The following is a 20,135-nucleotide window of genomic DNA, read 5'->3' as shown; positions in this document are numbered from 1 at the left end:
TTATGAGCAGGGACGGTGTTTATATTGCCCACAGTTGTATTCCCAGCATCTATCTTAGGACGTGCACACAACTGATAGGTCATAAGTATTTGTAAAATGAATGAATCAAGCAATGAACCAGTAAAAGGAGTCTTTTCTGAACCTAAAATCCTGAGATGATAAACACCGTAGAGAGAGGATGTCTTAGTCTGCTTGGGCTGCTATCACAGAAACCACAGACTACGGGTCAAACAGTGGGAATTTAGTTCTCACAGTTCTGGAGGCTGAAAGTCCAAGATCAAGATGCTGGAAGATCTGACATCTGGTGAGGGCTCTCTTCCTGGTTTGCAGACAGCTGCCTTCTTGCTGTGTCCTCACGTGGGGAGAGGGAGAGAGTGAGGGCAAGCTCTCACATCTCTTCTTCTAAGCGTGCTAATCCTATTCTTAGAGGCTTCACCTCCATGACCTAATCATCTCCCAAAAGTCCCATCACCTAATATCATCCCATTGGGGGGTGTTAGGATTTCGTCATGTGAATTTTGAGGGGGAACACAACATTCAGTTCATAACAGAGGAATTATCAGGGACCTGAGCTCTCAAGGACATGCAGTGGGACAGATGGTAGGAAGGGTAAAAGGATTGAGAACTGGGGAGCTGAGGAATGCTGGAGAAGCCCACTTATTCCAACATTTTGTTTAGAATTTCTCTACTACTCCTATCATGTGAGTGTTATTTTATAGGCGTGTTAAACAGACCATGAGGCATTTATGGTCGACCTGGATAGAGTGAAGAATACAGAATTTCTATACAAAGGATGTCTTAAAGGAATCAATGACAGCATGGGCACCTGAAAATTCTTATATGATAATTTGGAAATTATTCTATTATAATTTGGAGATTATTCCATCGCAATGCAATACAGTGGAGTAATTTCCAGATGCATCAAAAATATGAGGAATCTGATAGAGATAGGAGAAGCGCCCCTTAGTCGCCTCTTGGCACTGGCGCCAAACCCAGAATTCCTTTTCTGTAGCCACCTACTTGAGTTTCAGAAGAGGGAGAGTCTCTTCGAATCAGTGCAGCACATGGGCTGGGATGAAGGAAGTGGATTTTTTGGAAATGTTCTGTGTGCTGTGGCTTTGTGGGGAAGGATACAATGAGAACAAATGATTCATCAACAGATTTCAGACAATTTGGTCCTCCTCAGAAAACGTGAAAAGAAAATATATCAAATAAAAGGGAAAATGAGAGGGAGGGGGTGCACAAGGATACCAGGTCTTCTGTTCCAGAAAGCTAAAGGTCTTTAATAAGAAATGGGAAAAATGGATGAAAATGGGGATGAATCATCTTAAATGGCATCCCAAGGAAATTGATTTGAAGTTTCACAGAGGAAATGGACCACATGAAATGACTACAATAAAGATAAAGACTTTGGTATAATAAATGTTTTTTCTTTGTGTGGGTGTGCACATGTATTTTGAGCTCTGAATGCCGATGAAAAGTTGGATGTGGTGATAAAATATCTAATACAGGGTATAGCACTGGAAACACAGGTGACAAGCCCTTTGGGACTCATTATATTCAGAAAATTTTTTCAGGATCTAAAAAGGCACAGGTTGGTGTATTGAATGGTTGTCTCCTAAGGTCTGTCCGTGTGAACTGAAGATAAAGGTGATTTTTCCAGCATGGAATCAATTAATGATCCTCCCGTGGCATTGACTGATCCGACGCCTCTCTATCTTTGCCTTTGCTCTCGTGTCACCGAGGCATCCTCCCTTTTCATCTGTAGGGTTGCAGATCATTTTCAGCGTAAGTTTCCCAGGTCATAGAACATTTCAGCATCTTTGAATCAAACTTCTGAGAATTTCTAATGATTTCTGATCACTCTTTAGGAAGACAGCGATTAGTTTCCAGATATCACAGAGCAATCACTCTGGGGCACTTATCAAAGTGCTTTATCAAATTAGCTTTCCATCAAAGTTCAAAACAAGTAAACTCTTCATTGCAATATGACATACATACAGAAAAATGCTAAAACATTGCCCACAAACAGCTCCATGAGTTTTCACAAAGTAAAAACACCAAGGTAACTTCTGCTCAGATAAGAAAACAGAACTAACAACATCTAGAGTTCCTCTTGATCCTCTCCCAAGTCATGGCCACTTCCTGCTTCCTATTTTTAAAAATCTCCAAGAAAACATTACCAGCACTTCCGAAAGCCCCTGTACTGCTTCTCTGTTTCTAACCCCTACCAGGGTAACCAGCATCCCTGCTCCTAACAGCACAGCTTAGTTGGGCATATTTTTGTACATTATATAAATGGAATCCCATTTTTAAAAGTCTCCTGACTTTTATCACCATCAAGTAGTTTTCCCTAATTTTAAACTTCATATACATGGAATTATAAAGAATATGTGCTTCTTTGTCTGACTTTTTTCATCCAACTTTATATTTGTGAAACTCTTCCAAGCGGTTGCATGGGTCTGAGTTGGTGCATTTTTGAAAATCTTATTAGTCCCTTTTATGAGTATCCTACAACTTATTCACTCATACTCCTGTTAATGAACATCAGATGTTTCCAGAGTTGGCTTACTGTGAATATTTGTAGGAACGTTTTTATGTATGTATGCCTCCTGAGGCACAAATATACATTTCTATCCCCAGGAGTGGCGTTGCTGGATCATAAGGCACATCGTAAGGTATATTCAGCTTTATTAGAAATGCCAAATGGATTTGCAAACTTATTGCACCAGTTTACACTCCCATCAACTGTGTGTGAGAGCTCTAGCTACTTCATGTTTGTACTAGAAGATTTTACTGTTTGCCATTTCAAGTGTAGCCATTCCGACTGTGTATCTCTTTGTGGTTTTCATTTGCATTTCCCTCCTGGCTAATTATGTCAAGGGTCCTTTAAATGCACGTATTGGTCAGTTGGATATCTTCTTGGTTAAACAGCTATTCAAGTCTTTTGCCCATTTTTAAAGATTGAGATGGCTTTCTTATGGATTTATTTGTAGGAATGACTTTATATATTCTGGAGACAAACCTTTGGTTAGATGCATATGCTGCAACTATCTTTCCCCACTTTGTGGCTTTCATTGTAACAGTCTTACTGACTTTTGATTTACAGACTTTCATAGTTCCAGTGCAGTCAAATGTATCCATCTTTGATTTATCTTTAGTGTTATAATAAAGAACAATTAATCTCCTTCTCATTATTTCCCCTCCAATCCACTACCCTGGACACATGGGAACATTCTTTCTCCAAAATCTTGATTACATACGCAACCAGTTTTTTACCAGGGGTAAGTGTATAGCCAAGCAGACACCATGAGGTAGAAATGAAAATAAGCATCACTTGGCTGCAGTTAAGGCTGCAACAGCACAGATCACAGGAAAGCAGCTCCAGAGGGAAATCAAAGGGGGCCTGTGCCTTTTTAAAAACCATTAACGTTTTGCAAGGTGAAAAAAATTAAAATGGACATCAAAGTTGCCTAGAAGGCAAACTTGGAATGGGAATGGGGGGTTATGGGATGAGGGTAAGGAAGTGGCCTCTTCAGCCTTGATGTCTGCTTGCGTGAACCCCTGTCTACCAACCTGCACACCTAGGTCTCTGTGCACAGACTAACTCAAGAGAGAACCACAGTGTGGCTGAGGGACCATTTCACCAAATCAAGCAGCTAGAGCTGACTCTGGTTGGCATTCAATTTGTCTGAGCCTTGTTAGCTGTCTTTCATTCTCTTTCCTCTTTGTGCAGTCTAATTTCCTCTTCATTCTGGACACATCTGATGTGATTTGTCCCCACCATATCTGTGGGGACAAAGATTTGGCTGTGTTCACACCCAAATCTCATCTTGAATTGTAGTTCCCAAATTTCCCCCGTGCCGTGGGAGGGACCAGGTGGAGATAATTGAATCATGGGAGTGGTTTCCCCATCCAGTTCTCGTGATAGTGAGTGAGTTCTCACGAGATCTGATGGTTTTATAAGGGGTTTCCCCCTCAGCTAGGCGCTCATTCTCTCTCCTGCTGCCTTGTGAAGAGGTTGCTTCCACCGTGATTGTAAGTTTCCTGAGGCCTCCCCATTACTGCAGAACTGTGAGTCAGTTAAACCTCTTTCCGTTATAAATTACGTAGTCTCAGGTATGTCCTTATTACCAATGTGAGAACAAACTAATACATCCTTCCTACACACACACAACCCTGCCACAGAAGGGACTTCTGTGAGCCACCAACTCCTCCGTGCTTCAGTCACAACCAGCACACAATACTTGCATGTTGGTGTCCGCCATGGCCCTAACAGTCTTGATAACTATTGGTATTCTGTCAAATACAGTCAGCCCAACAAAACATTATCAAGGAATTACGGTGTGAAGGTACTTCAGGAGATTCAATAATCGGGCACCATCCCTAAGTTAAGGTAGCTCAGTCTGACATTTGAGCTGTGTTTTCATTGCATTGGATTTTTAAAGTATTTTGGTAGACATTATGTTTTTCAGACAAAATAAAAAGTAAAACCAAGTGAGGTAAAACACCGCATACCTAGTCAATGGCAGAGTCATGATCAGAAATGAAGGTCTCTTACCCTATCTTCTGATTTCTGTTGTGAATTATCTGACGGTCCTGGATTATGTTATGCAAACGCCTTCTTGGCCATTCTTGGCACAAGCATCATCTTCGCTTCGAGAATGAGATATGTGGGTCACAGGTTTCTTTTTCCTACACTCCGTGTAGTTATTCTTGGCTTATGTTACCATTTATGAATGAAAAGTCTTACCTCATAAAGTGCAACTGGGTATAGTTGACTTTATGCTTTTATTAAATTTCAGAAAAATGCCTACCTTCCTACTCTTCTGAATTAGGTCCTTTTCTTTAGAGAGGCACAGTAGGTGGGGGAGCCTGTATTGCCAGACTAAACTGTATTTGAGGTATGTGGAAGGGACAGAGATTCATTTTAATGTTTTTGTTTCGGTTTTCAAAAGTCCAACTTCTGCGTCATGTGAGAATCAATCTGTCACTTGGATTTTTCAACGTGTTCAATGGTCATGTCTATTTATTCAGATAAACCACACTCCAAGGTGCAGTGTGTACCACTTCATGAAGCTCACATCATCAGGCCTCGAGTTTCAGGAAGAAGTTAGTAAAATTCTATTCTTTGTTATCTCATAGTTTAAAAATTTCTAATTTTGGATCAGTTCTGTAATAGATACAGTACATTATTTCATGTATGCACATATACCCTATACATAAATTTTAAAGCACACATTTTGGGTAGTATGTACTCAAATTACTTTAAATAATGAGTGCACAGTCAATAAAGTTTAGAGACCACTGCCAAAGAATATGGTTGAATGACTAACATAATTAATCACTGTTAAGTAAAAATAGACGGCTGATTTTGGCCATGGCTCAATAGACAGATCCCAGGATTTTAAGTCAAACAAACCTAAGCTTGAAGCCAGCCTCTTCCACTTCCCTATGTTAATCGTACCTTCCAAAGTACTATGTTTAAAATGGAGGTAATAACACCCATCTGGAGGGATTCGAGGGCGAACTGGAGGAGACTGTGTGTATAGAGTGCCTGCCACAGTTGGTTCTCAATAGATGGTAGCTTCTGATCTGACTATTGTTATCTCTGGTGCATCCCCAATTTGTAATATCTTCTTCTTTATTAAGTTAGATTTGCCCCCTCTTTGTCGCAAAATGTTTCATGCTTTATTTCCAGTTATAGCCTATCTAGGCCTTCATGAACAAGGATAACAAGTAGGGCAAGATTCCCCCGCGTTAACCCAGTTGCAGCTTCATCAAAGTATGCCAGGTTATTACAGCAATCAGGTGAAGGGAGGTCCCCAGGCTTCGCTTTTTGGAGTCTCCTTAGTTCTTACATCACATGGATTCTGAGTTAGGAGCCAACAGGCTTGCTGTGGGGCTCACTGTAGCATGGCAAGACCAGGCCAACAGGCTGCAGACAAAATATGGCAGGTCAGAGATCTGTACCAGTAAGTACAACGTGGCCACAGTACTAAGTGTAGCAAGCTCAGATCAGATCATACTGGCTGCCACATCCTGCAAGAGGGAGAGCAATATCTTTGTCAAAATAAGACTCCATTTCAGAGACCAGAGGAAGGAGATGATGTTATTCTGAAAGAGACTGACTCTTTCCCATAGGTGACTCTCTCTTCCCACCATATTTCCAGACTAGATTTTAGGAGAAGAAGCAAGAATAGTGGGTGGCTATCTGAAGTATCTGAACATTATGGATACTACCTAAAGAAACTATGAAATTATTGAATTGGACTGAGTCTTCTTTTTAAAAAACTGCAATGAAATACACATAACATAAAATTTACTGTCTTAACCATTTGTAAGTGTACCATTCGGTGGTATTAAGTACATTCACATTGTGTGCAGCCATCACCACCTTCCATCTCCAGAACTTTCTCATCTTAAAAAACTGAAACTTTGTACCCATTAAACAGCTACCCTTTTCCCCTTCCCTTAGCCCCTAATATCCACCATTCTGCTTTCTGTCTCCATGAACTTGACTCTTCTTGGTATCTCAAATAAATGAAATTATACAGTATTTGTCTTTTTGTGATTGGCTTATTTCACTTAGCATGATGTCCTCAGGGCTCGTCTATATTGTAGCAAGTGTCAGAATGTTATTCATTTTTCAGACTAAATTCTATTCTACTGTATAAACATATCACTTTTGCTAATCCATTCGTCTGTTGATGAACACTTGGGTTGCTTCTACAGTCTGGCTATGGTGAATACTGCTACTATGAACATGGGTGTACAACTATGTCCTTGAAACGCTGCTTTCAATTCATCAGGGCATATTCCCAGAAGAATAATTGTTGGATCACATGTTAATTCTACGTTGAATTGTTTGAGGAGCTGCCAGGCTGTTTTCCCCAGAGACTGCACCACTTTACTTTCCTATCAGTGGTGCACAGAGTTCCAGTTTCTTCACATCCTTGCCAATGCTTATTGTTACTTTTTAATAGTAGCCATCCTAGTGGATGTGAGGTGGTACCACACTGTAGTTTTGATTTGCATTTCTCTAATGACTATTGAAGTCAAACACACTTTCAGGTGCTAATTAAGCTGAGTTTTATCCTAATTATATATTTAGTACTTTTTTCTTCCTGAAAATCACTAGATTGGAGCTTTGAATCAAGTCCAGATTTTTTTTTTTTTTTTTTTTTTTTGAGACAGAGTCTTGTCCTGTCAGCCAGGCTCGAGTGCAGTGGTGCAATCTTGGCTCACTGCATCCTCCACAGTCTCCTGCGTTCAAGTGATTCTTGTGCCTTAGCCTCCCGAATAGCTGGGATTACAGGTATGTGCCACAACGCCCAGCTGATTTTTTGTATTTTCAGTACAGACAGGGTTTCACCATGTTGGCCAGGCTAGTCTTGAACTCTTGTCTCAAAGTGATATGCCTACCTCGGTCTCCCAAAGTGCTGGGATTGTAAGCATGAGCCACTGTGCCCAGCTGAAGTCCAGTTTTCTTATCAATTAACTAGAAGACTCTCTTCATATTCAAATGACAGCAGTTAAAATGTGACACACCACTACGTCGATCTACAATTGTGTTTTTTTTTTTTTTTTTTTTGAGATGGAGTCTCGCTCTGTCACCCAGGCTGGAGTGCAGTGGCGCAATCTTGGCTTACTGCAAGCTCCACCTCCTGGGTTCATGCCCTTCTCCTGCCTCAGCCTCCTGAGTAACTGGGACTACAGGCGCCCACCACCACGCCCGGCTAATTTTTGTATTTTTAGTAGAGATGGGGTTTCACCGTGTTAGCCAGGATGGTCTTGATCTCCTGACCTCGTGATCTGCCTGCCTCGGCCTCCCAAAGTCCTGGGATTACAGGTGTGAACCCCTGCACCCGGCCTACAATTGTATTCTTTTTTTTTTTTTTTTTGAGACTGAGTCTGGCTCTGTCGCCCAGGCTGGAGTGCGGTGGCCGGATCTCGGCCTCCCGGGTTCACGCCATTCTCCTGCCTCAGCCTCCCGAGTAGCTGGGACCACAGGCGCCCGCCACTTCGCCCGGCTAGTTTTTTGTATTTTTTAGTAGAGACGGGGTTTCACCGTGTCAGCCAGGATGGTCTCGATCTCCTGACCTCGTGATCCGCCCGTCTCGGCCTCCCAAAGTGCTGGGATTACAGGCTTGAGCCACCGCGCCCGGCCCAATTGTATTCTTAAGTGATAGAAAGCAATTTCTTTCCTTTTCCCAAACAAAACATGTTTTACTCTTACTTTCTAGGAAAGCACCGAAGAAAATCTCACATTATCAGCTTGAATTTCCTTTTCTTGCTTCACGATTGTCAGCCACAGACTTGCAGAATGTAAACACTCGAGGTACTCTTAGCTCAAACTGTTCACAGATGAGCAAACTGAGGCACACAGAGGCAAAACATATTGCCTGTGGTCACTGTTTGTAAGTGACAGAATTGAGACTGAGGCTCATGTCATTTGCTCTTTTTCCTCCTGTGCCCATAACTTCTCAATGTGTTCTCTTATGCATCAAGAAGAAGAAAATATTCTGCACTGATATGTGTAGCAGGTGCTTCCCAAAGATTTTTGAAGTTGAATTTATTCCTTAAACCAGGCTTCCACTGTCTAGCAGGCAGCATACTATCTAAATCCACCTGCGTCCATCAGATTCTCTGGGTCAGTGATTTGTAATGGGAATCTTCTGTAGTTGGGATAGAAAGCAATCAATGCAAGGAGTTTACTTTCCTAGTTCCAGGAAAGAGCGTGGTAGGCCTGTTGGTCACTCCTCACCCCCTGGTGGACTGCAGTTCTAAAGCCATGGAGTTTGGTGCCTCTTCCAGAATAGAGAGTGGCAAATCTCTTCCCTATGGGGGCTAGTCTGCTAAACATTTATCTAGGTTGACTCCATCTCCAACCTGCAGGGTAAAATTTTAGCCTCTGACATGGTTTGGCTGTGTCCCTAACTAAATCTCATTTCGAATTGTAATCCAAGTTGTAATTCCCATGTATTGAGGGAGGGACCTGGTGGGAGGTAATTGAATCATGGGGGTGGTTTCCTCCATGTTGTTCTCATGATAGTGGGTAGGTTCTCAGAAGATCTGGTTGTTTGATAAATGTCTGGCACATCCCCCTTCTCTCTCTCTTGCCTGCTGCCATGTAATATGTGCTTTGCTTCCCCTTCACCTTCTGCCATGATTGTAAGTTTCCTGAGGCCTCCCCAGTCATGCAGAACTGTGAGTCAATTAAACCTCTTTTCTTTATAAATTACCCAGTCTCAGGTATTATCTTTATAGCAGTGTGAAATGGACTAATACAGCCTGTGTCTGAAAAATACTTTTACCTTCAAGGAGAGGAGTAACTGTTAAGAAACTAACTCATTTCCGTTTAACTTCATTGCTTCTCTAGCTTGTAATGAGAGGTGTAAACCAAAGACATGCACTTGCTAAAATGATCTTTTGTGGCTGAAAATGACTGTTACATGTACTAGTAAATAATCGTTTCTATTTTGGTTACTAACAAAATGAACAGGCTCTGCTTTACATAATTGGCTTCATGCGTGTGGGTTTTGGAAACAATTCTAGGGGAACAGAGGGCCTGGAAGAGGGGCCCAATCAAGTCATTCACTGCAATAACTTAAGCAACAACAATGCAGTAAGTAAAAACCCTCTCAGATCTAAAATATTGGTTTTCTATATGTCAATTTCTTAGTAATTTCTTCCATTTCCTATCCACTACTCTAGATTATTTTGGTTTTTCTATATTTGGATATAGGAACCCAGTGGTGCTGTCCCTGCCCATCTGTAGTAGTCTTTTCTCATACTGCTGATAGAGACATGCCCGAGGCTGGGGAAAAAAAAGAGGTTTAATGGACTTCCAGTTCCACATGGCTGGGAGGCTTCACAATCACCGCAGAAGGCAAGGAGTAGCAAAGTACATCTTATATGGATAGCAGCAGACAAAGAGAGAGAGAGCTTGTGCAGGGAAACTCCCGTTTTATTAAAACCATCAGATCTTGTGAGACTTATTCACTATCACAAGAACAGCATAGGAAAGGCCTGCCCTCATGATTCAATTACCTCTTACTGGGTCCCTCCCACAACACATGGGAATTGTGGGAGTTACAATTCAAGATGAGATATGGGTGGGGTTACAGCCAAACGATATCACTGTCCCACCCACCTGCAGCTTCAGTATCCTTCATGTTCTCCAGAACAGAGTCCAAAGGCCCGAGCAAATCTCCCTAAGTCAACCCACTTCTCCAAGCACAACTCTGAACCTCCTTCCATGTGCTGCCACTCCAAACTTTTCTTTTGTTCCCTAACCTTCTGGACTCATTCACACTTTCACACCTTTGCAATATCATCTCCTTTTCTTCCCCAGTGGTTAACTTTCTCTCCATCCTTTAAGACTCAGTCAGGCCTTTCCTCCCACATCCCCATCATGAAGAGTGTTCTTGATTCAAGCTCCAATGCATTACTGGGATGCATTCCTCCTGCTGCTCTCTAGCTTGGCTCCTAAGGACTTGGGATTAATTTACTGCCACAAATGCGAACTGTGTCCCTCTCTTGTCCATTCCACACACTGCTGTGCTGGGCAGAGCTCATTGTATATGTTCACAAATCCTCGGTGAATTAATGAATGCAAGAAAAGAACCAATTGAGTGATTTTCTAAAGCACAAAAATATCACTTTATTACTCATACCCTTAGAGGATCCTTTTAAACTCATTGCTGATGGAATAGAGAGTTTCCACAACTGGCTCCGTTCTCTCTCCCTAGCTTCATCTCTGTTGCTCTCAACTCCCTTGTTGTTTACACTCCACATGCTCTGGAGACACCAGGGTGTCTCCATCCTTTTTTCATTCTACTCCCCTGGTCTGGAAAGTTCCTTCTGATATGGTTTGGCTCTGTGTATCCACCCAGATCTCATGTTGAACTGCAATTCCCAATGTTGGAGGGAAGGACCCCTGGTAAGAGGTGATTGGATTGTGGCAACAGATTTCCACCTTGCTGTTCCTCTCATACTGAGTTCTCATGAGAGCTGGTTGTTTAGAAGTGTGTAGCACTTTTCCCTTCACTCTTTGTCTCCTGCCGCCATGTGGATATGTGCTTGCTTCCCCTTTGTCCTTCCATCATGATTGTAAGTTTCCCAAGCCCTCCCTAGCCATGCCTCTGGTACAACCTGTGGAACTGTAAGTCAATTAAACCTCTTTGTTTTTTATAATCTACTCAGTCTCAGGCAGTTCTTTATAGCAATGTGAGAATGGACTAATACACTTCCCTTCTTGACTTTCTTGTGAGCATCTCCCACTTTGCAAAACACAGCTCATATCCTCAATGATCCTCTACCTGACTTCACACAGCACAAACTGCTCTCTCTCCCACCTCTCCCACTCTCTCTCGCTCTCAGTGGTTTCTAAATTACGGGTTATGACTCATTAGTGAGTCATTGCATCAGTTTAGCAGGTCCCACCCAGAACTTTAAGCAATGAAATAGAAAAGTATCAAAAAGCCTCCGTCACAGTAAAAGTATAAAACGTGTTTCAGTGTCTGTAAGTGTGTGTAACAGGTGTGTGGGGGTGTATGCTGATTCACAAATAAATGAGTGAGTTTTGTAGTTAATTCCATTAGTTACTAGTATTTCTGAGGAAATAATTTTCCTCTGGGTGAAGCTATCATTCTCCATTATGTGTCAACTATGTTGCTAGGCCCAGTGAGGGATACTGAGTTAGATTTGGGCTTAAGCTTTAGCTCGGACATAATTCTAGCACCAAATCTCCATTCCATTATTTTCTCTCATTTCCATCTTAAGCATTCACAAGTGCATTTAGCATTGCTGCAATTCTTGGATCTAATGTCCTTAGAGAGTTGAATGCTTGTTCTAATGTGCCTAACAAGAAACAGTATACTTTTCAAAGAACCTAGCTATTCATGCAGTGATACGCATTTTGCAAGTAAATATTCTCATTCTCCAAGGACCCTCAGAGAGCCATATCAGTAACACAAATAAAAAGCTCCCATTGGTACAATCAGAAAGACTGACTTTCCTTTGCCATGGCTAGTCTGTCCATTTTTAGCTACCAAGCGTCAAATTCCCCTTCCTTTCTGCCTGTAGCTCTATCTCTTTGAGCCCTGATGCTGACATGTATGTTAGATGAAATCAAGATACGTTATTATATAGAATGCAGAGCCTAGATGGAGTTCAGTCTCTGGAATAAAATTAGTTATTTAAGTAATGAGTTGTCAGTAATGCACTCAGGGCATAGAGCAATTTCGTGTGATTTTCCAAACTCCAAACTGCAAAATACTTACAGAAAACTGAACATGAATTTGGCCGCATACTAGAGTCTTGGGTCATGTAGTCCTGTTCACATGGTTTGTATATCACATGGTTTTCTGGTGTTTTAATTTTGCCTGGTGGTGAATGATCAAAGGCCTGTTGATTGAGGAAAAAACCCACTTTGATAGTCCAAAGGGATTTGTGTGTGGACTTAAGATTTCCAACAGCCTTCTCTACTTTTCTCACTCAGAACATGTTTTTCTCCCCCAAGAGAATTCTTTCAAGCTAAGGTTGCTTTAAAAACTAGAAAGGATAAAAAAGGCCCATAGATACACCACAGTAAGTCACTGGGAAAGCTAAAAAGAAAATCACCAGCATCACTGAGCTCGTTAGCACCAGCGGGTGCTGCACCGAAGTGAGGAGTGGGGAGCCCGGCTGCCTGGGTTCAGACTCCAGCTCTGCCACTTGCTTGTCTTGTGGTCCCGAGGAAGACCCAAAACTCCTCTGTGCCTCAGTTTCTTCACCTGTAAAGTGGAAACAAAAATTACGTACTCTGTGGAGGTGTTTTAAAGAGTCAATTAGTAAATATACGCCAAACGCTTAGATCTTTCCCTGACGTAAGTACTCTATCCTGTTACGATCATTAGCTGTTGAACAGAGTTGAAAACTACTCTGTTCCATAGGAAGACAGGGAAAGAATTTGCCATACCCATACCTGGTTATGACAATGAAATGTATTCTTTCCTCCTACGCATTACCTACAAAGTAATGATCATTAAAGCGTGTGAATCCAGGGAGGATTCTAAGGTCCAATACATGTTCATGGTGAGGAAGAACAATGACAACATTCACAGTATGTTTCTCTTTTGATTTTTATTCCTACGGCGAATTAGTCGTCTTCTCCCAGCTTTTTAAAAGGCATAACTGACAAGTAAAATTGTCTATGTGTAAGGTGTACAACATGACATTTTAATATACATATACATTATAAAATGATTATCCTAACCAAGCTAATTAACATATCTATTACCTCATATAGTTACTGTATTTTTTTTCTGGTGAGAACATTTGCGATCTACTTTCTTAGCAAATTTCAAGGATACAGCACAGTATGTTTTTGTATTTTTTAAAATTTTTATTTCAGTAGCTTTTGGGATACAAGTGTTTTTTTTGTTACATGGATGAATTATATAGTGGTGAATTCTTAAATTTTAGGGCGCCCATCACTGTAGTGTACATTGTACCTAAAGTGTAGTTTTTTTTTTTTTTTTTTTTTTGAACTGGAGTCTTCCTCTGTTGCCCAGGCTAGAGTGCAATGGCGTGATCTCGGCTCACGGCAACCTCCACCTCCTGGGTTCAAGCTATTCTCCTGCATCAGCCTTCTGAGTAGCTGGGACTACAGGCGCTCCCCTGACCAAGCCCTGCTAATTTTTGTATTTTTAGTAGAGGTGGGGTTTCACTGTTGGCCAGGCTGGTCTTGAACTCCTGACCTCAGGTGATCTGACCACCTCGGCCTCCCAAAGTGCTGGGATTACAGGCATGAGCCACTGTGCCTGGCCAAGTGTAGTTTTTTTTATTCGTAGCTCCCCACTCATTCTTCCCATCCTGAGTCTCTAGAGTCCATGATACCACTCTGTATGCCTTTGTGTACCCATAGCTCAGCTCTCACTCATAAGTGAGAACATAGAGTTTTTGGTTTTCCACTCCTGTGTTACTTCACTTAGAATAATGTCCTCCAGCTCCATCCAAGTTGCTGCAAAAGACATTATTTTGTTCTTTGTTGTGGCTGAGTACTATTCCATTATATATATGTGTCACATTTTGTTTATTCACTCACTGGTTGGTGGGGACTTAGGTTGGTTTCATATCTTTGCAATTGTGAATTGTAGCACAGAATTATTAACTATGGTCACCGTACTGTACATTAGATCTACAAAACTTATTTATCCTGCATAACTTTGTACCCTGTATTCTGAAACATTGTACCCTTTGATCAGCATTTCCCTACTTCCCCATCCCCATTCCTGGAAATCTCCATTCTGCTCTCTGCTTCTGTGAGTTTCACTATTTCAGAGTCCCCATCTAACTGAGATCATGCAGTATTTGTCTTTCATTTAACTTAACATAATGTTCACTTCGTTTAATCTATGTTGTAGCAAATGACAGGATTTCCTTCTTTTTAAAGATAGAATAATATTGCATTGTATGTGTACCACACGTTTTTCCCATTCACCCATTGCAATAGAAAGAACTTTGTTTTAGGCCAAAGGAAAATCACAGGATACTTAGATATATGCCATATCTTGGCTATTGTGAATAATGCTGTAATAAATATGGGAGAGCAGATATTTCTTTGACATACTGACTTTCTTTGGATATATACCTTGAAGTGGGATTGCTGGATCATAGATAGTTCTATTTTCCTTTTTTTCTTTTTGACAAAACTTTACACTGTTTTGCATACTGACTACAAATTTACATTCTGAATAACAATGTACAAAGATTCTCTATATCTTTACTAATACTTGTAATTTTTTGTCCTGTTGGTAATAGCTATTCTAACATATATGAGGTAATATCTTATGGTTTTCATTTGTATTTCTCTGGTGATTAGTGATGTTGAACATCTTTTCCTGTACCTGCATTTGTGTGTCTTCCTTGGAGAAATGTCTATTAGGTCTTTTTTTTTCTTTTTTTTTTTTTGAGATGAAGTCTTGCTCCGCAATTGTGGCTCACTGCAACCTCCACCTCATGGGTTTATGCAGTTCTCCTGTCTTAGCCTCCTGAGTAGCTGGTGTTACAGGAACACATCACGATACCTAGCTAATTTTTGTGTGTATATATATATATATATATATTTGGAGAGACGGGGTTTCACCATGTCAGTCAGGCTGGTCTCGAACCCCTGACCTCGTGATCTGCCCACCTCAGCCTCCCAAAGTGCTGGGATTACAGGTGTGAGCCACCATGCCTGGCCCAGGTCTTTTGTCTATTTTTAGGTTGCATTATTTGTTTTTTTACTATTGAACTGTTTGAGTATTTTATATATTTGAATATTAACCCTTATTAGATAAATGGTATACAAATATCTTCTCCCATAACATAGGTTGACTTTTCATTCTATTGATTGTTTCCTTGGCTATGCAGAAAGATTTTAGTTTGATACAAATCTCTATTAGGCTGTTTTTGCCTTGCTGTAAAGAAATACCTGAGGCTCCATAATTTATAAGGAAAATAGATTTAATTGGCTCATGGTTGTGTAGGCTGTACAAGCATGGCATTAACGTCTGCTCAGTTTCCGGGGAGACCTCAAAAAGCTTCCAATCATGGCAGAGAACAAGGTAGGAACAGGTATGTCACATGGTGAGAGTGGTAACAAGGGAGGGGTGCCACACACTTTAAAATAGCAGAACTTGTGTGAACTCAGAACCAGAACTCACTTATTATCGTGAGGACAGCACCAAGCTACTCATGAGCGATCTGCTTCCATGGCCCAAACACCTCTCAGTAGGCCTCACCTCCAACATTGAGGATTGTATTTCAACATGAAATTTGGAGTGAAAAAATATCTGAGCCATATCAAATTCAATTTGCCAATTTTTGCCTGTTAGGTTTTTGAGGTTATAGCCAAAAGCTTATTTACAGAAGTCTTTCCCATATGTTTTCTGCTATCTGTTTAGTTTCAGGTTTTACAGCGAAGTCTTTAATTCCTATTGAGTTGGATTTTGAATATAAAGTGAGATAAAGATTAAGTCTTATTCTCCTGCATGTGGATATCCAGTTTTATCAACACCATTTATTCTTTGCCTATTGTGTGTTCTTGTGTTCTTGGCACCTTTGTTGAAGATCAGTCAACCGTAAATGTGTGGATTCATTTGGGGGCTTTCTATTCATCTCCATTGGTCTGTATGTCTGTTTTTATGCAAGTACTCTACCCTTTTTATTATTATAGCTTTGTAATATAATTTGAAATCAGACTACGTGATCCCTCCAGCTTTATTCTTCTTGCTCAAGATTGCTTTGTCCATTCAGGGTCTTTTATGGTTCCATATAAATTTTAGAATTGTTTTCTTTTTATATGAAAAAGCTGTTGGAATTTTGATAGGGATTGCATTTAAATCTGTAGATAGCTTTGGGTAGTATGGATATTTTAATAATAATAATTCTTCCAGTTTATGAACATGGGGTATTTTTCCATTCATTTGTGTCTTCTTCAATTTTTTTCGTCCGTGTTTTATATAAGTTTTCAGTGTACAGATTTTTCATCTCTTTGTTAAATTCGTATTTTTAATGTTCTTTTAAATAGAGTTGTGTCCTTAATTTCTTCTTCAGTTAGCTTATTGTCAATATATAGAAACACAATTGATGGTCAGGGCTATAGGCTGGGCCTGAGGTTAGGTGAATTTACTGCTTGGGATGGGCAAAATTAGAGGTCATGCTCCTTAGAAATGCGTGATTGAAGATTGTCTCACTGTCAGGGTGGAGCCATTGGGTGGGCTTTTGGCTGAAGGAGTGGCTCTTTGACCTCCCAGATCAAGCTAGTCTGGCCCCTATTCTCAAAAATGTGTGGAGGTAGGAGTTTCCTTGCCTTGGTGGGGTCATTATGGGACCTTTTTGGCTAAAGTGGAGCTGCTGCTTGATTTTTTAGGTAAGCAGGTCTAGCCTTTACTCTTCTCCTAAATGCATGGAGGTGGGAATCTCCTTGCCTACGTGGGGGTTGCTCGGGTGGGTTCTGAGGCTGGGTGTGAAGACTAGCAGTATAAGGACTCAAGCTAAGTTAAACTTCCCACTATGCTTCTAAAGGTCCCCAGTCCAGCTTTGCAAGTGAGTTAGGAGGTTGGCTAGTGTCTGTGATCAGCTGCTGTAGCTGGCAGGAATTTATTACTAATTCAATCTCACTGCTTGTTATTGGCCTCTTCAGGATTTCTGTTTCTTCCCGGATCAATCTTGAGAGATTGTATGTTTCCAATAATTTATCCATTTCCTAGGTTTTCTAGTTTGTGAGCATGTAGTTTTTCACTGCAGTCTCTGATGTTCTTTTGCCTTTCTGTGTTATCAATTGTAATGTCTCTTTTTTATTTCTAATTATGCTTATTTGGATCTTTTATTCTTTTTTTAGTTAGCCTAGCTAGTGATTTATCAATATTATCTTTTCAAAGAACAAATTTTTCATTTCATTGATCCTTTGTATTTATTTTTTTCTCAATTTCATTTGGTTCCTCTCTGATCTCAGTTATTTGTTTTCTTTTGCTAACTTTGGGTTTGTTTGTTCTTGTGTTTCTAGATCCTTGAGGTGCAATGTTAGGTTGTTAATTCCACTTAGTCTGAAGGTTTGTTAGTTCCACTTAGTCTAAAGTCCAATTTGTTTAGTTAATTTGTCTTTGTTAATTTTTGTCTCAATTATCTGTCTAGTGTACATGAGATACTGAAGTCCTTCATTTTTATTGCATTGCTGTCTATTTCTTTCTTTGGCTCTAGTAACATTTGTATTATGAATTTGGGTGCTCCAGTACTGGGTGCATATATATTTAGGGTTGTTATATACTCTTGTTGAATTTATCCCTTTATCATTATGTATTGGCATTCTTTGTCTTTTCTTACTGCTTTTGGTTTAATATTTGTTTTATCTCATATAGGTATAGGTACTCCTGCTCACTTTTGGTTTCTGGTTCCATGAAGTAACTTTTTTTAACCCTTTACCTTCAGTCTGTGTGTCTTTACCAGTAAGGTGAGTTTCTTATAAGCACATATAATTAGTTCATGTTTAAAAAAACCCATCTAGCCATTTATATCTTACAAGTAGAGCATTTAATCCATTTACATTCAAGGTTAATATTGATATGTGATGTTTTATTCTTGTCATTATGTCAATTGTTATCTAGCTGTTTTGTAGATTCTTTCTTTTTTCTCTGTCTTTGTGGCTTCTTGGAGTTATGTTGTATTGCCATTTGAGGTCTTTTTCTTCCCCTTTTGTATAATTGTTTATAAGACTTAGGAGTTTTACACCTTTTTGTGTTTTATGATGTCTTTGTTTTTTCTTAATATAGGCATTTCTCACTATAAATTTTCTGCTTACAAGTTTTTTTTGCTGTATCTTGTAAGTTTTGGAATGTTGTGTTTCCATTTTTATTTGTCTCAAGACTTCTCACATTTATTTTTTGATTTATTCTTTAACCTATTGATCAGAAGTGTGTTAATTTCCACGTGTTTTTGAATTTTCCAGTTTTCCTCTATTATTGATTTCTGGTTTTATACCCTTGTGGTTGGAAAAATATACTTATTGTAATTTCAGCCTTTTAAAATTTGTTAGGCCTAGTTTTGTGGCTTAACATATGATCTATATTATCTATCCTAGAGTATGTTCCTTGGGTACTTGAAAAGAACGTGTAGTCTCCTGCTGATGACTGGAATTTTCTGTATGTCTGTTAGGTCCATTTGGTCTATATTGTTGTTCAAGTCTGCTGTTTCTTTTTCTTTCTTGCTTGCTTGCTTTTGTGGTTTTTTTTTTTGTTTTTTTTTTTTTTTGGACAGAGTTTCACTCTGTTGCTCAGGCTGGAGTGCAATGGCGTGATATCGGCTCACCACAACCTTTGCCTACTGGATTCAGGCCCTTCTCCTGCCTCAGCCTCCCGAGTAGGTGGGATTACAAGCATGCGTCACCAAGCCTGGCTAAGTTTTGTATTTTTAGTAGAGATGTGGTTTCTCCATGTTGGTCAGACTGGTCTCGAACTCCTGATCTCAGGTGATCCACCCACCTCACGTCCTAAAGTACTGGGATTACAGGCATGAGCCACTGTCCCCAGCCAACTCTGTTGTTTCTTTATTCATTTTCTGTCTGGATGATCCATGTATCATTGAAAGTGGGGTATTGAAGTCCCCTACTATTATTGTATTATTGTCTATTTGTCCTTTCAGTTCTGTTAATATTTGATGTATTTAGGTGCTTCCGTGCTCTCTGCATATATATTTACAGTTATTATATCCTCTTGATGGATTGTCATTTTATCATTATATAATTATCTTCTTTGTCTCTTGTGATATTTTTTATCTTAAGTTTTATTTTGTCTGATATACATATAGCTACTTTTGCTTTCTTATTTGCATGGGGTATCTTTTCTTTTGTCCCTTCTCTTTCAGGTTATGTAGACCTTTAAAGCTAAAGTGAGTCTCTTGTAGGCAGCATGTAGTTGAATTTTTTTTTTTTTAAATTCATTTAGCCATTTTATATCTTCTGATTGGATAATTTAATTCACTTATGTTTAAAGTAATTATTGCTAGCTTAGAACTTATTGTTCTTCTGACTATTTTTTAGTTCCTTTGTTTCTTTCTTTCTCTCTTGCCAGCTTCCTTTGTGGTTTGATGATTTTTGTAGTGATATGTTTTGATTCCGTTATCTTTCTCTTTCTGCTAGAGACTTTTTCTTAGTGGTTATAATAAGGCTTATGTAACAGAAAACAGTCTTTAGTTATAACATTCTACTTTGGCTGAGTGCAGTGGCTCACGCCTGTAATCCCAGCACTTTGGGAGGCTGAGGGAGGTGGACCATGAGGTCAGGAGATCAAGACCATCCTGGCCAACATGGTGAAACCCTGTCTCTATTAAAAATACAAAATTAGCTGGGCATGGTGGCATGCACCTGTAGTCCCAGCTACTCAGGAGGCTGAGGCAGGATAATTGCTTGAATCTGGGAGGTGGAAGCTGCAGTGAGCTGTGATCGTGCCATTGCACTCCAGCCTGGGTGACAAAGTGAGACTCCATCTCAAAAACAGTAACAACAATAACACAAAAATTCTACTTTAAGAGGATAAATTTTCATAAAAATCATACACTTTAATTCTCCTTCCTCCATATTTTATATTATTGATGTCTCAATTTACATC

The sequence above is a fragment of the Theropithecus gelada genome, chromosome 9 (assembly GCF_003255815.1).
Source record: "Theropithecus gelada isolate Dixy chromosome 9, Tgel_1.0, whole genome shotgun sequence".
Lineage (NCBI taxonomy): Eukaryota > Metazoa > Chordata > Mammalia > Primates > Cercopithecidae > Theropithecus > Theropithecus gelada.
This window is presented reverse-complemented; position numbering follows the sequence as displayed.